We start from the raw sequence: 17,479 nt of genomic DNA on the forward strand, positions 1-17,479 counted from the left end.
TGCCGGGCCTTCGAGTAGTTTTGCGCGAAATTCAATACAAAACAAACTTGGAGTAACGAAAATGAGAATTAATATACTTCAGTTTATAGAAGTAATTATATAGGTCATTTGTGGTGAGCCTGTTTTTTTTCTCTGTTCTTCTATAAAATGTTTTAATTGCTGTAGTTTAATTTCATGAGGGCCTATCAAAATGATGCTTAATCATAATGTGAAGACTTATGTGAAAAAAGAACAAAGAGGTAGATATTTTGTTTCGGTTAAAACCGTTGCTTAAGCCTATTTCTGGAGCACTAAACCTTATCGGTACTTAAGCATTATGTCCATGCTAAAGGCGTTATTCAAACCTGAATAAATCAGTAATGTGTTACCAGTCAATGTATGCATTACTCTACCTAGTACTTATTCTATGGTAAAAATTATGTAGAATAGAATATATTTTCATAAGGTGACAAAACGTTTTATAATATATGGTATGTTTTATTAATATATGTGCTTACACGCTGATCTTCCATAACACGCTAAAGAAGGTTTTAAGATAAAGTCTCAGTCTTATAGCATATGATTTGTTATTATATTGGCCTAATTTTTTTTTACGTTGCCCCTAGTTTTGGAAATAAGCTTGCAACTTTTACTGGAGATGCAAAAGCCACTTTATTTTTATAGTTCTCTCACTCTGATCATACAGCAGAGTTTTTTTTTATAGTAAATTTCTTGTAATTTTAATATGACAAATGTTTTCCATTATATCTACGACGCTCTGATAGGATAATCAATTATGACAATACTCAGTTTTGTTTGCCTTGAAAATGCGCGCACACCTAGCTACCTAAATTCGCATGTGCACACTCGTAATTTCAACCGACGTTATCAAATGGTGAATTTAAATCTGCTTTGGCAACCATTTTGTACAACAATATTTTAAAATGACCTAACGGCGTAGGTTTATTTATTAATAGTATTAAATAAGGTAAAGGTAACTAAACTAAAATAAAAAAAAAATGTACAGAAGTTTGTATCAAACATATGCTGTACGTAATAAAAGCTTAACTAATGTTAGGCATAACACAAGTGGACTTAAAACGTTTTGGTTACTGCGAATAGAAATGTTTTGTATTCTCTTAGTAGTTATGAACTTAAAAATACGTTTATGTTAAAAATATTAATTTGACAGCAAATGTATTGCGGATAGCAGCTTGTAATTTTATAGTTCTAATTTGTATCTGTGGTATTTTCTAACGATAGTTAGAATAAAGTCATTCAAAAAGGCTTTCTAACTTTGTTTTAGGTTTTCAAAAACAAACGTCCCTTAATGGATGACGCGAAAGCCTGAGGGCTTGCTTATACGCCAAGAACCGGGCTTCCTTTATACGTCTTGGGTAAAGTACAACTAGCCAGCCCATCGTGTAGTTTTGTGCTTAAAAAAAAAAACAGTAAAAAAGAAAACATACTAATTTTTGTGTTGATAAAAGAAAATAATAGTTAAATGTTATGCTCATATCTTTTTGGTTTGATTTAGAATTTCGCACAAAGATACTCGAGAGCTATCTGTGCTAGCCGTCCCTAATTTAGCAGTGTAAGACTAGAGAAAAGGAAGTTAGTCATCACCACCCACCGCCAACTCTTGGGCTACTCTTTTACCAACGAATAGTGAGATTGACCGTCACATTATAATGTTCTCACTGCTGAAGGGGTGAGGATGTTTGGCGCGACGCGGGCGCGAACCCGCGACCCTCGGATTACGAGTTGCACGCCTTACGCGCTAGGCCATACCCATATCTCCCTAAAAGTTTGTTTTTGAATTTTGCGCAAAGTTACACGAGGACTATCTGCGCTAGCCGTTCCTAATTTAGCAGTATAAGACTAGAAGGAAGGCAGCTAGTCATCACCACCCACCGCCAACTTTTGGGCTGCTCTTTTTATCAACCAATAGTGGGATTAACCGTAATATTATAAAGCCTCCACTGCTTAAAATGCGAGCATCTTTGATAATACGGGGATTCGAACCCGCGACGCGTGGATTACGAGTCGAGAGCCTTAACCACCCGCCCATGCCAGGACCTTACTGAAAGTGACAATTAATAAAATTAACTAAGAGTTAATATTTTCTAGTTTGTAATTTATAGCAATAATACCATTGAAACAACAACATCTTAATACTATTTTGTTGGTTCTAATTAGTACATATATTTGATTTCATAACGTTTCAAATTATGTACATATTAATTTCTTGAATTAATTAATTTCTATGTAAACATATTAGACATTTCAACAAATCGACAGAAAAGTTTTCTAATGTAAATATTTGAAAATTCATGAGATAATATTTAAACACATTATTATAATTCTGTTTTCATTTCTACGAAATCTTTTGTATCGTTCGTCAGATATTATTTTGCTAACCTTCTCGAATTAAATATAAAAAAAAAATACCCTAACCTTTATATGTGTTTAATTCATCGAATACATAGCTTTACAAGTAGACTTAAGCAGTTTTAGTTATAGTCACGTAGAATTAAATAACTGAAGAGTATCACTACCTTAAGTGTTGGATGTTAGGGTTAGATCCACCTCGTTGAGTTGAACTTTCCACAGACTTTGTTATTAATCCTAAATACTAAATTTGATGCTAAACAACTGTAAACTTATTATTATTTTACAAAGTTAAGTTTAATTAATACAAAATAAGTTCTCTGTTGTTTATTGCTAATTAAGGATTCAAATTTTTGAGTTCTCAAGAAACAAACATAAATATACAGGAGTTGTCCATTAATGGAGATTCGCTGTTGTTAAATCCTCTGGCAATAAATAATAAATTAAGCACGTCATTAAAAAAAAAAAGACAAGCCAATCTGATAGGCTTAGAACTATTCCATTAGATGGCTACGGCACGCAACTGTGTTATTCTAGGCCAAAAGGTTTACTACATTAACGTTATGAACGCCATCTTTGTCCAGATTTACAACAGACATGGATATAGGAAAATATCAAACGTAGAGAACATCTTAACCGAAAATATAAACTGCTAAATCGGTATAATTAATTTCTACTCTTATACAAAATAAGACAGATTGTGATAGATCAGAAAGCTTTGATATTATGAATGATTTAACTATGTTATTTTTAAAAGTTCGGATTATGTCAGGACAGATACTATAAACAGGAACTACAAGGGGAGTGTCAAACTCCTCAAATTTTTATCAACAAATAGTGAGATTGATAGTAACATTATAACTTCCCATGGTTGAAAGAGCGAGCATGTTCGATGTGATGGGTATTCAAATTCTCGATCCGCAGATTGCGATCCAAGCAGTATAATCAACCACCAGGCCACGCCCTACAGTTTAACATCTGTTAACTTCGATAAAACAGTGAAATAAGTTTTAGGAATACATGTGCATAAGCTATTAAAGAGACTAACAGATATAACATTAAAATCTCCAGCTATGCAGCGTGCTCGAATGAATCGAAGTTTGGTAACAAAAAGGTATGAAAAGCCACTGAAGTAAAAAGAGAGACATTTTAAATTTTTGTTTGCATGATGTACCCAAATATAGTTGTTGTCACACCTGACCGAATTATGTGTGACGCCACTGTTGGAATTGAATTATCCTTACTATGCAAGGAATACAAATGGTATGCCGTTTCAGAAGAAACCATCAGGATGCAGCTAGATCAGAACCATCACTACTTAGTCGATACCAATTTGACTTATATGTCAGCAACCGCATTCTTTTTTTTATTCCATCTTGACCAGAAACACAGATAATTCGAACAGCGTAGATCATAGCCACAAATGGCCAATGGTCAATATTTCCAGTATGTTCAAGTATATTGCGTGAGAAGTAACTTGAAGCAAAGCCAAAGTCTTAAAGGAGTTAAGCAAGTTGTTATAGATTTTAGTATTAGAGTACTACTTAGCTTCTATATGATTCACAGCAAGTTAGATAGTGAACCAAAATCCTGTTGACGAAATTCTCTAAGCAACTACAGAAGTGAGGCAAGCTATGCCAAAGTCCACAGAGTCACTTGTTTTTTCATCATTAATCAAATATATGGACAGAGTGATAGCTTCAAACGTGTTTCTTCAACATAATTTGGAACTTCTTGCTTGAATCTGAATTGATTTTCCATTTGTTACACTAGGTTGTGATTCTATTGATTACCGTTTGCAGTTTGGAAGCTGCATGTAGTGGTTCTCTGCTATTTGGAGCAACGTCGGCTGCTTATTGGATACGTGCGTGAATGGTGTAACAGGTTGCGGAAGGTCGTTAATGAAGAGTGTGTACAAGAGAGAGCTGAGGACGGAAACTTGCGGAACTCCGGCGTTCAAGGTGAATTGAGGAAAGATACTCTTATTGTTCTATTCTCGAGTAAGTTAGAGATTCATTTAGGGTTTAGTGACAGGGATGTTGTAATTCATAAGTTTGTATTTCAGGTCATTGTATCAAACACTGTCAAGTGCGTTTTGAACGTCCAGTAAGGTGGCTATTGAAGCTTGTGAAATTTATTAAAGCCATACAAAGTTTCTATTAATTTTACAAGATTAGCTGAGTTTGTCTGCTCTTTCTACCAGTATTTTGAATCTGAGAAAGGGTGTTATTAATTCTTTGAATCTTCGAGAAGGAATTGTTGATTCTTTCAATCTGAGAGAAGGTGTTGCTTGATTCTTTGAATATAAGAGATGGTGTTGCTTGATGCTTTGAATCTGAGAGATGGTGTTGCTTGATTCTTTGAATCTCAAAGAGGGTGTTGTTGATTCTTTGAATCTCAGAGAGGGTGTTGCTTGATTCTTTGAATCTCAGAGAGGGTATTGCTTGATTCCTTGAATTTCAAAGAGGGTGTTGTTGATTCTTTGAATCTCAGAGAGGGTGTTATTTGATTCTTTAAATCTGAGAGAGGGTGTTATTTGATTATTTGAATCTGAAAGAGAGTGTTGTTAACTCTAGAAACCAGAGTAATCTTGTTGCTACTATTGTTTCCATTATTTTTGATAAATGGTTAATGATTGTGAATGTATATGAACACTCTTACGTGTTAAACATTTACTAATAAGTAATAAATGTGCTAGAACTCTGTTAGCACAAAATTATACGGTTTAATGTTTTTTGTATATGGTTCTGTCGTTTGTGAAACTTTAAAATAAGGAGGTGTGACACAAAGAAATTTGAAAGGTTATTTGATGTATGAAGGTTTCCTATGGGATTAAAGTAAGCAAATTACTGAGTGACCGATCAGTGAACCTCAGGCTGACACTAAAAGGAGAGAAATGAGAATCTACAACTATAACAGAAACAAGAGGCACTATATTGACTGGAGGGCCTGGGACGACAAGGAACGATCAAATTGCACTGACTGGAGGGCTAAGGACGACAGGAGTTTGGAGGTGATCAAATTGCGTTGACTAAAGGGTTAGAAACGACAGGAAGCAATCAAGAAAGGTCAGGAAAAGCAAGAAGAGGGAAGGAAATGCAAGAGTGAGGCCAGCAACTGAGATGTAAGTTCGCTCAGTCTAAATTTAGCTTATTAGGTGTTTTAAGTTTGTATTGTGTCAATTTCAGATAAATAAAAGTTTACGTAGTCTCATACCTTACGAATAATTGACTGGCGAAACGTTTGTACAGCACAAGTTCTTCTTAATGACTGATGACTAGGTACATCATAGGTACATATGTCGTTAAACGTTAGCAGCGTAAAAATATATCACTGCATCTTACATTACATTACAAACAGTACCTTCATATCTGGTTTAAGCTAGTGGAAACAATCAAAAGGTGGTTAAAATATTAATATTATTATTATTGGTAAAGAGAGAAAACATAAGGTAAAGAAAAGACGATGACACAAAATAGCTGGTAGATATTATTCTGAAGTTCAAAATAACTGTATTGTATATATATATATATGTATATATTCAAATATGTAAGTATATTTAATCATTTTGTTAGTAATTTGTAGAATATATGCTGCGAATAGATTAAAAGCTGTGATTAAGAAGTCTAGGATGTATGTGGAAACCTTAAATAAATAATAATTAAGTGATCTAAGATTATCCATCCAGAACAGCTTTGTTTTCGTGTGTTATATATTGGATACGAGTTAAGTGAATTACGTAATTTGTTGCCCGGTTTTCTCTATGTGTTATTAGTATTCTGCCTCTAACAGTTCGTGATTTTTTGGATTTTTTCGGGAGTCCTTCATGAATACAGACAGTTATGTCTGTCGTGCAGAAAACGTAGATGTTTCTAGTAAGTAGCATCACAACGTTTACGACCCGTTAAAAACCATTTTCTTTCTGCTGATTGGGTTCGTTATGTAGATATTTTCCCACAAGTTTTTGTAGAATGTGGTCGATGCTACAGTCCCTCAGCTAGGTGTATCCAAAATGTTTTTGTACTACGTTCAGATGATAATCTTGGTTTGTATTCTGAAGTGAATGCTAATAAAATGTCTTCCTAGAAGCTTTTGTAGACTGTGGTCGATGCTACAGTCCCTCAGCTAGGTGGGTCCAAAGTGTTTTTGTACTACGTTTAGATGATAATCTTGGTTTGTATTCTGAAGTGAATGCTAATAAAATGTCTTCCTAGAAGCTTTTGTAGAATGTGATCGATGCGACAGTCCCTCAGCTAGGTGGATCCAAAGTGTTTTTTGTGCTACGTTCAGATGCTAATTTTGTTTGTATTCTAGAGAGAGTATTAATATTCTGGAGTCTATATGTGCCTTAAAATGTTCTATTGTTTAGAAGATAATCGATAACATTTGTATGAGAATCATGCTTATACTAGTTTTATCGCTGTTTGACTTTATAAATTTTCCCTATAATTTGATACTTTTATAACATTAAGTAAAGGTGTACAAGAGACGTATGACTCGTAATGTCCTTTATTTTGGTGTTCTTAACCGTGCTTGTTAAACTTGTGTAACTCTAGGGTGTTTTGAACACATTTGTGAGGTTTTTGTTATATCTTTGAAAGCTCCGGAATGGTGATATATTTCATTGGGTGTTGAAGAAAGAAACGTACTTTCTGTTCAGTCCAAAATTATAACCAGAACAAAAACGTGATGACATCTGATCAAAGCGTATCACACGTACAATAAAAAACCAAGTTAGAACAGAGAGCTTAACTTTAGAAACGTGTGATATCATGAAAGCCCACTCTTTTAGTATCAGATGCTTAGTACAATTGCAATGAAAAATGGGGCTAAGTAGTTCCCTTTTTTCTTGTTCAATCTACCCTTTGTTCGTTCGTGATACCTTTCTGTATATAACTGATCATCTTGTTATAAGTTGACTAATTTTGTATAGAAAAAACATTTCGAACGGATAAGACATGATAATGACGAAACTGGGTAATGAGAGTTATCTACTAATATCTTGAACCACCAAAATATCAATAACTTACCGTGCCATTGTAGCCAATAACACCTGCTTACAGAGTTCTAGCTGAAATAATATATTGGATTCGAGAAAGACTGTTACACCAATTACTATACTTTCATGCTTTTATGAATATACATAACATTGACCGATCCTTTTAAGCACTAAACGGAATTGGATAACACTTCTTATTCTGTTTACCATGGATTTGGAACATTGATGCCCCTTTGTTCTTATCCAAAACGTCTCCCGGATCTACAACGCTAAAATCAGCGGTTCGATTACCCTCGGTGGACTCAGATAGCCTGACGTAGCTTTGCTATAAGAAAACACAACACTCACCCCAAAAGGTATATATTACGACATTAAGACGCTGTACGACAATTAATTATTGCCATGTTTCTAATTATCATGGCTGTGGATAATAAGATCCTATACTTTGTCTTCAACACTGGTTACTTTAGATCGATGGATACTTTTTTAAATCCGAAAAGCTACAAAGGAAAATATAATAACACTTCCTTTTTTCTGTGTGTGTGTGTTGTGGGGGGAGGGTAATATTCAGGTATTTTATAAAACATAAATGGCTTAGAACTCGTATAACTAATGGAAATAAATAAGGACCATATCGTTTTATAGAAGATAAAAATTAAGCATAAAAAATTTAGGTTCACCAACAAGCTTCCACGAAATTCTTAATATTCTTCACATTTCCCGATAATTTATTATATTTCAACATCTAATGAACCATTACTGTTAGTAGACACTACTGTTCAAGTTACTGATGGTCGTACAACTATAATAAATATCACAAGTCATCAACCAAGAATCTGTCTAGACTAAAATTCACATCACAATCTAGCAACGAAACGAAGCAACGTTTGTAGTTTTATACGCAACGAATAAAACTAGTACGATAATAACAATGAAATTACTAAAGTATGAACGAAAGTTATAAATCTTTCTAGAAAGTAAACAACAACGCTTGTCCATTCAAATACGTCCAGAGCATACAATTCTATAACGTGATTCCAGAAAGAAGAAAATAATAGATAATAAGAGAAGTTTTTTGGTAGATTTATACAGCGCAATGTTTTTCACAACAACTATCTGATAATGCCAGGTGAACTTGATGAAACGTTGTGATATGTAAATGGTACTCAGTTTATCCGTTAATAAATAAGCTTATCAAATACAAGAACAATGTTTCATATCATAAGAAATCGAAGAAATTCCGTGGATTATACTGAATATAAGTGAGACTTCTCTCTTTCCTAAGGATAGACAGATAGAAAATATTGGATTATCATATTATATTTTCTTGATATAGCTGCTAAAATATTTTAAAATTCACTTCGATAACAACAGCATACCGAAAACAAACTAAATATAATAAAAGTAATTACATCATCAAAATATGGCATAGTAAACAAACGCTGGTACACAAAACAAACTTAGAAATCTGAGTATGGTACATAAAAAAAATGTGGAACATTAGGGTGTGATACACAAAACAAACGTAGATATCTTAATATAGTGCACAAAACATACGTGGAACATCAGGGGATGGTACACAAACGAGGAAATCTGAGTATTGTTCACAAAATGAACGTATAAATCTGAGTATGGTTCAGCAGTGAATCAACTAATAATATTAGAATACAGTATCAGTTAAATATATATGTAGAAATGACTGGTATTGGTTAAGAAAATTTTATGTAGAGGAGCGAACAACGTTTCGACATTCTTAGGTCATTGTCAGGTTCACAAAGAAAGAAAGGGTTACTGACCGATAGCTGACCACATGTTTGAAGGGGTTTGTGAAACTGAGTGTAGGAATGTAGAGGGCGTGCTTAGATGTTGGATATATTTATTAATATAGGTATTAAGGTGTTCCTTTGTATTGGTTTATTTTGGGCTTGAGTTGTTGTATAAGTAAAGCTTCTTTAATTTTACGTTTTTTATGTTTGTTTCTTTATTTAGTATTTGGATGTTTTCTATGGTAATGTGTTTATTTGATTTGCAGTGTTGGAAAACGTGTGAAGGTGACATTCTTTCTTTGTTTGTAAACCTGACGATGAACGAAGAAGGTCGAAACGTTGTTCGCTCCTCTACATAGAATTTCTCAACCCACACCAGCCGTTTTTACATAGATATATTTATTTCTCTACAAATGGGTTTTCTCGTCATCACGGAGTATCAGTTAGTACGAAACTGTATATTGTGAATAGAAATCTGAAGCATTCTTAACACGTGCGCTATGGAAAGTGTTTTAAGAACCTTTCTTGTGTTCAATATTTAAAACAACAATTTCCTTACATCGTCAAGCAAAGATATTGTACAATACTGTAAGGGAAGTTTTCTGTAAAATATTGTACAAGAGAAAATTTCTGTAAAATATCCTACAGTAAGAGAAGTTTGCGTAAAATATCGTACAATAAGAGAAGTTTCCGTAAAATATCGTACAATAATGGAAGTTTTATGTAAATCATCGTGCAATAATGGAAGTTTTTGTAAAATATTGTACAATAATGGAAGTTTTTGTAAAATATTGTACAATAATGGAAGTTTTATGTAAAACATCGTGCAATAAAGAAAGTTTTTGTAAAATATTGTACAATAAGGGAAGTTTCTTTTTGCTGAAAATGAAGTCGTAAAATGGTCAAAGGAAAGCTAATTTTGTCTGAAGTATAGAAAACCAAATCACCAAAATTTGCTCAAGTTGCTATAATATCGACTTCATTGCATTGAGTAAAACTACATTTTCAGAATGAAGGTAGGAGAGTCTATATCCATATCACGAGATTCAATGTTGTTTTTTCACTCTCCATCTTTATTAGTGTACCCATCAGCCCCTTACACGAACCAAATCTTGAAGAATAAATGTTAATCAAATTATATACATATAATTTAATAACGATGCTGATTTTTGATATGTTATGAAAAGTTTTAAACGATAATTGATTATATTTTATAATGTTGAAAAGTCTTTAAAAATAACTGTTATCATGATGAAACTTTGTAGAATGGACGGCAACTGGCTGTTGTGGAGACACAAGTGTAGAGAATGACATTTCTAAAGTCTTCCGTCTTTCGTCATCAAGTCATTCCTCAATACTTTTGCCTCCACAACAGTTAGTTGCCGTCCATTCTACAAAGTTTCATCATGAATACTCTGCCTAAACAATCTCTCAAAGGAAAACTCTTATCATATTTTATATTGTTAAAAAGTCTCTATAAATAACTGTTATCATGTTTTATAATGTTAAAACGTCTTTATAAATAACTGTTATCATGTTTTATAATGTTGAAAAGTTTTTAGAAATTACTCTAATCATGTTTTATAATGTTAAAAAGTCTTTAGAAATACTTCTTATCATGTTTTTGCATATATATTTTTCTACAAGTGGGTTTTCTCGACATCACTGATCATGTTTTATAATGTTGAAAAGTCTTAACGAATAACTGTGCACAAATGTAAGAACATTTTTTTATTATTTTGATATTAAGTTTTCGGAAAAGAAACAAATCATCTGTGTCATATTCTATCAGCAGGTTGTCATTTTGAAGTAATAGCATTAAGAAATGTGTGAAGTGGCTTATATAATAAAATGACCTGAGCCATTTTATGAGCATATTTGTAATTATATTTTAATAAAGAAACTCATTTACGGACTTTACAGGTTTAAAAAACTACGTAACAAAACTTGAACTTTCTATACGTTTCCAAAAACAAATTATATCCAAAAATAAACAGGATATTACATAAGAGTGTATGGATACTTAAGACACTTTATATATATATATACTATAGTTTGGTTTAGAGTTTTACGTCAAATAGAAATGTTTAGTGTTTTGAATGCGAGTGAAACTTGATATACAATAAGGCAGGCAGAAAAATGAAATGATTTCATGTCGAATAATAAAAATATGTCATTTCGTTTCGTGGCAGGTAACCAAAATCAGCATAAATTATCAAGACGGTTTTCAGAGTTCTACGATATTTATGAGAAACAGAAAACAACGAGTTTATATAGTAAATATGTTAACATAAATGGCCAACTCAACTGTAACGACTTTCTAACGCTAGCAGAACATACAAATATTGCAATATCAACCTATTTACATGCGAGATGGAAGCATGTTAGAGTATCTTATCCCGAACTAACTTTGCATAATATGGATAATATAATATATTCTGTACAATATTGGATTTATTGTACATTCTAGATAAAATATTACCACCATAAGAGTAACTTTTATATCTTTTAAAAAAATTAATAGAAAGTTGCAAGCGATTGTTCAGTTAGAGGAATAGAGAACATTCGAGTAGAATGAAGACTGTTTGTGTTATTTTCGATGTATTGTTAGTCAGTAATGTCGAGAAACCCACTTGCAGAGAAATATATATGTATAAACGGCTCGTTTGGGTTGAGAAAATATTTTACACAGAAGAACGAACAACGTTTCGACCTTCTTCGGTCATCGTCAGGTTCACAAAGAAAGAGGTAACTGACCGGAAGCTGACCACATGTTTGAAAGGGGTTGTGTAACTGAGTGTCGGAATGTAGAGGGCGGTGTTAGATGTTTGAATATATAATTTTATTTATTTAAAATTTATTTAAAATCGATGACCGAAGAAGGTCGAAACGTTGTTCGCTCTTCTATGTAAAATATTTTCTCAACCCAAACGAGCCGTTTTTGCATATAGATGTATTGTTAGTTCCAACGAAACATTATCTACACTAATTCCGTCGAAATATTGAAAATATCATAATTCTGTAATAGTAGGTTGTTTGTACTTGCTAACCTAAGTCGTTATCTTGGAATATATCAAACATTCCGAATGAAAAATAATTGATCAGTTTTGCTGGTCCATGTGCAGATTTTGTTCCAGACAAAGAATGTGTACCAGTTTTTTTGTCGCTCTAAACACATAAAATATTTTATATAAACGGTTATCAGCCAAACTTTCGATGCTACGTTAAATATATTATATCTATATAAAAGATTATCAACCCCTCTTTTAATGTTACATTAAATACGTTAATTGTATATAAAAGTTTTCAGCACTACTTTTACTGTTACATTAAATACTTTAATTCCATATGAAACATTTTAGCACCACTTTTGATGTTACTTTAATTCCAGCTAAAATATCGTTAAAACTAAATCTTTTGCTAAATTGAATATAACGAATATTGAAACGATTGTGAACATGCAAATTAACTAAAACGTAAAATATATTGCAGTTCTGATACATTCCGTTCCACTTTGGCTTTATATCGGCTGTAGTGGAGCACTACCTTGAAAATTGAACGTTTTGGAGAGAGCATTTGTTAGTCTTTTCTGACGCAAAATGCTAATACATTCAGACATAAAAGTAAATTTTGATGAGGAAAAGACAAGTTTCTGGCTATAAATATATTTTGTATTTAATTGCCTTGGAAAACAAAGAATATGGATCAACTCGGAGATTCAGGACGATTCAGAAAGTAGCTTTCAACAAACTGTTTCCTAACCGAAGTAAGCAAAGTGTAGCATCTTTTGCACATATGAATCTAGGAATATAAAGTTCAGAGGTGAAAGCTTTTCACAGATCATAGTAAATAGTATATAACGTAACTAATAAAGATTTCCACTTGTAAAGTGCACCTTGTTTTTTCAAACTATGCTCATTTTGTTTCATTTCGTTCGAGATTTAGACACACATCAGAGCTGGCTCAAAATTTTGTTATTTGGTTTTAAAAAATTCTGTTAGAAAAACATAAAATAAAATTGTTACTCTTTAGAAAAATATAATGTTCTAGTCGCCTAGCCTCTTTTCCACAAATGTTTACTTCAGACTTCTTTATGGCAGACCCCTCGCTAGTACAACGGTATGTCTACGAATTTACAACACTAAAATCAGGGGTTCGACTCCTCTCGGCGGGCTTAACAGATAGCCCAATGCGGCTTTGCTATAAGAAAACACCCACACACACACACACTCTTTATGGCAACACTAATCTTAGGTCAGCATATCATTGCATGATGGTAAAACTCGTGTACTTGAACGAGTTTTCATTTAGAAGCTATTTTGTGTCCAAAAAAATACTTTTGAAGTGCCAAAGATATAAGAATACGTTTTTAGACAAATTAATTATTAGTTGTCACCCTTATAATGGATAAGTGGCTCAATATCAGTAATAAATCTGATACGAATAAAAAATCTTCCTAGGCCTAGGCCTAATATGAATTCATCGGTGTTATCGTCGTGTGCAAGCACTTCAACGCAGAATGATGCAAAAAGTACAGAAACAAGAAAGATGAAAGTTTTATTGAATATAGTTTTACATGAACAGGTAATGAAGAGGGACCTAGTGGTTTTGTGTTGAATACGGTACAGTGTTGAGTAACAATAGTTTGCATCCAGGAAAGTTAAAACGTCATTTAGGGACCAAACATTTCCAATAAAAAAATCCAACTTCCGAGTATTTCAAAATAAAGTTTTTGCAATTAAATATAAGGAAAGCTATATTTTATTCGTTTTTCCATCAGGACAACAAAAGTGCTCTTATTGCTTCATATCGTGTCATTTACCGTATTACAAAAGCAGGTGGAGCTCATACAATTGCAGAAGATTTGATAAAACCATGCGCAAAAGATTTGGTAGAGTGCACAATTGATGAGAAATTTCTTGAAAACATTAAGTCTGTGCCCCTTTCTGAGAACTCGATTTTTTGAGGAATCAAGGTTATGTCAGCAAATTGCTTAACGAAGTTAATAAGGCGAGTAAAAGCTTGTCTAACTTTTTTGCTTCAGATGGATGAATTAACAGATGTCGCAGGTTATGCAATGTTGTTTGTGTTTGTTCGCTATATTCACGAAGCTAGTTTTAAAGAAGACATGCTAGTTTGCAAATCTTTGCCTACTCAAACAATAGGCAAAGAAATATTTAAACTGATCGATTTCTTTGTGGAAGAACATGAGATCCAATGGCAGCTTTGCTCAAGTACTTGCACTAATGGAGCTGCAGCTATGATTAGAAAATTTTCAGGCGCAGTGGCACGCATAAAAAAGAAAAACCCTGACATCGAGAGTATCCACTGCTGTCTTCATCGTCATGCACTTCCAATGAAACGAATGCAAGAAGACTTAAAAGAGGTATTTGGTGATGTCATAAAAATAGTTAATTTTATAAAATCAACATCACTCAATGTGAGGATCTTCAGTTTACTCTGTGAGGATATGGGAAGTTTGTATAAAAATTTTCTACTTCATACTGAAGTCTGATGGCTTTCTCGGGAAAAAGTGCTTGCGTGGATTTTTGGACTGCATGAGAAGATAGTTTTTTTTTTTATTTGAATGCCATTTTGAACTTGCATACAAGTTATGGGACAAGTGGTGGATACAGAAAGTAGCTTCCCTTTCGGACGTATTTAGTATTTGCCTATCTGAATGAAATGAATACTACAATGCAATGTAGCAGGATAGCTCAGAGTAAAAGCGAAGCGCTTTAACGAAAATTAAAACTTTGGGGTGAATGTATACTTATGGAACAACTTGATGGCTTCGAAAATCTCAGTGGTGTTTTACTTATGAATGAAATTTCCTTAAGTGAAGATCAAAAAGTTTCAGTTTTGCAGCACATATCTGATTTATGTACAACTATTGGGGGGTATTTCCCTCCTCATTTAGAAAAAAATTACTGTGGATTCAAAATACCTTTATTGAGTCTGCAAATACCAATGATTAGCCTTTGAAAGAAAAAGAACAGCTTATAGAAATTTCCATTGATTACACCTTAAAAACAAAATTTTAACAGGAAGAAATTACACAATTTTGTTTTCAAATAGCCGTGGAATACCCTGAAATAAGTAAGAAAGCTTTGAAAATTTTGATGTGTTTTCCAACAACATATCTTTGTGAGCAAACATTTTCACTGTATACAACTTCAAAGAACGAATTTAGAAACAAGTTAAATATTGAAGATGATTTGCGCTTACCGGTAACAACCATAACTCCAAATATTGAACTACTTTGTAAACAAAAGCAAGCCCATCCGAGCCACTAATAAACAAATAAAAACACTGAATTTTACTGATATACATTTTGCAAGCAGAAATTTTTGAAAAGTAAGTAGAAGTAAATTTTTATTTAAATATTGATAGTTTTAATAAATTTATTTTCTAAAAGCTTGAAGTAAACTTTATCTGGTGCTAGTGACCGATTGTTTCTATTTTTAATGGTTTTTTTATTAAGGCTCCGGAATGTCTTTTTCTTTCTGATGTGAAGCTCCGCAGGTCTAAAAAGTTTGGAAACCCCTGAACCAGACCATACGACAGGAATACGCAAAGATGCGGGGATATCTCTTTTTGTAGCTGTGCACAGATACGTCTTACAATGGTTCTGCGCATCTACCCCATTTCTGGTTTTGTGAAGATTCTGAAATGAGTAATAAATTTTGTTTGTGATACATCATTTATAAGTTTATGGTTTTGGAACCAGATGTAAAAATTGTTATATATTTTGTTTATGATACCTTACCTATTACGGCATGTTTGTTTGTTTCTATACTAGATGTCACTATTGTTATAAATTTCGTTTATAATACATAACCTATAAAGGTGTGGTTTTCGTAGCTAGATGTGAGTATTATTATATATTTTATAAGTGATACATTACCTATAATGAAATGGTTCTAGTAACTATACGTTAGTATTGTTTGTTTGTTTTGAATCTCGCGCAAAGCTACGCGAGGGCTATCTGCGCTAGCAGTCCCTAATTTAGCAGTGTAAGACTAGAGGGAAGGCAACTAGTCATCACCATCCACTGCCAACTCTTGGGCTACTCTTTTACCAACGAATAGTGGGATTGACCGTCACATTATAACACCCCTACGGCTAAAAGGGCGAGCATGTTTAGTGTAAAGGAGATTCAAACCCTCGACCCTCGGATTACGAATTGAACGCCCTAACCACCTGTCCATGCCGGGCACGTTAGTGTTGTTATAGATTTCATTTGGTATAAGATATACTGTACCCTTTATTTCATACAATGAAGGGTACAAACTTCCAAAAATGAGACTAGCTGTGTAAAACGTTCGTTGATATACAGATGTGTCGTAATCTATAATTAGATTAGTTTTAGAGCCCTAATAATTTTATAAACAATAGTATGATACATAGAGAAGATAATAGACCATAAACAAATTTAATTTTTACTAACTAGGCTGATATCAATCTATATATGTATATACGCAAACATATCTTTTTTTTTTTTTTGGATTCTCGTGACCATGATATGAATCTCTCGTTCTTCAGTCACTGTTCGATATCTGTGTTATACTGAACACATCTGTATCATTTTATTTGTTACAAGAAAAGCTGGGAATGTTCGAAGAGTCTTCTAACATCTTCGTATCATACCGGAAAAAATATGATTTAGAAAATATCGTATATACTGAAGTTTTCTAGTCACCTCCAGATGTAAGGATCAACTGTGAAAAGAATAGGTTATATTTTTTCAGCTGTATTTACAAAACACAGTAAAGCGATTCACTTCCAGGAAAGCTGTTTTGTACTGCACTCGAGCCGACTGTAGAAAGAGTAGATTCTCGTAACAAATCGTAAAAAAATTCTTCAATGAAAGTTTTTTTAAGCTTGCCTTTAGATATGGCTGTTTTTATTATGTTTGTTCAAGTATCAAAGGTAGAACTTTCTTTAACCTTTAAGGTGTAATTAGTAATATATACATAATAAAACTTATGTGAGATAAAATAAACAAAATCTTTCATGTGAGAAGTGAATAAAAGTATTTGTAAGATTGGCGTTTCTTTGTATCCAGTTTCAGAAATAAGTGTACGATCCATCAGGAATTGAGTTCCGACAGTAAAATTTGAGGAACTATCAAAGAAATGTACATATGATTGAAAAAACACTCTGCAAACCACGAATAATTGTGTTAAGTGTTAGAAACCCTTATCAGGGTTTGCACAAACATTTTGTGCTCTCAGGAATTGGGAAATATGACGAAATACCAAACGTTCTATTCTTTATTGATTTATTGTATTTTTATGGAAGATAGGCCCTAGAAGTCATATACCACTGGACTCATTGTAAA

Source organism: Tachypleus tridentatus, chromosome 2, assembly GCF_004210375.1.
Source record: "Tachypleus tridentatus isolate NWPU-2018 chromosome 2, ASM421037v1, whole genome shotgun sequence".
Taxonomy (NCBI): Eukaryota; Metazoa; Arthropoda; class Merostomata; order Xiphosura; family Limulidae; genus Tachypleus; species Tachypleus tridentatus.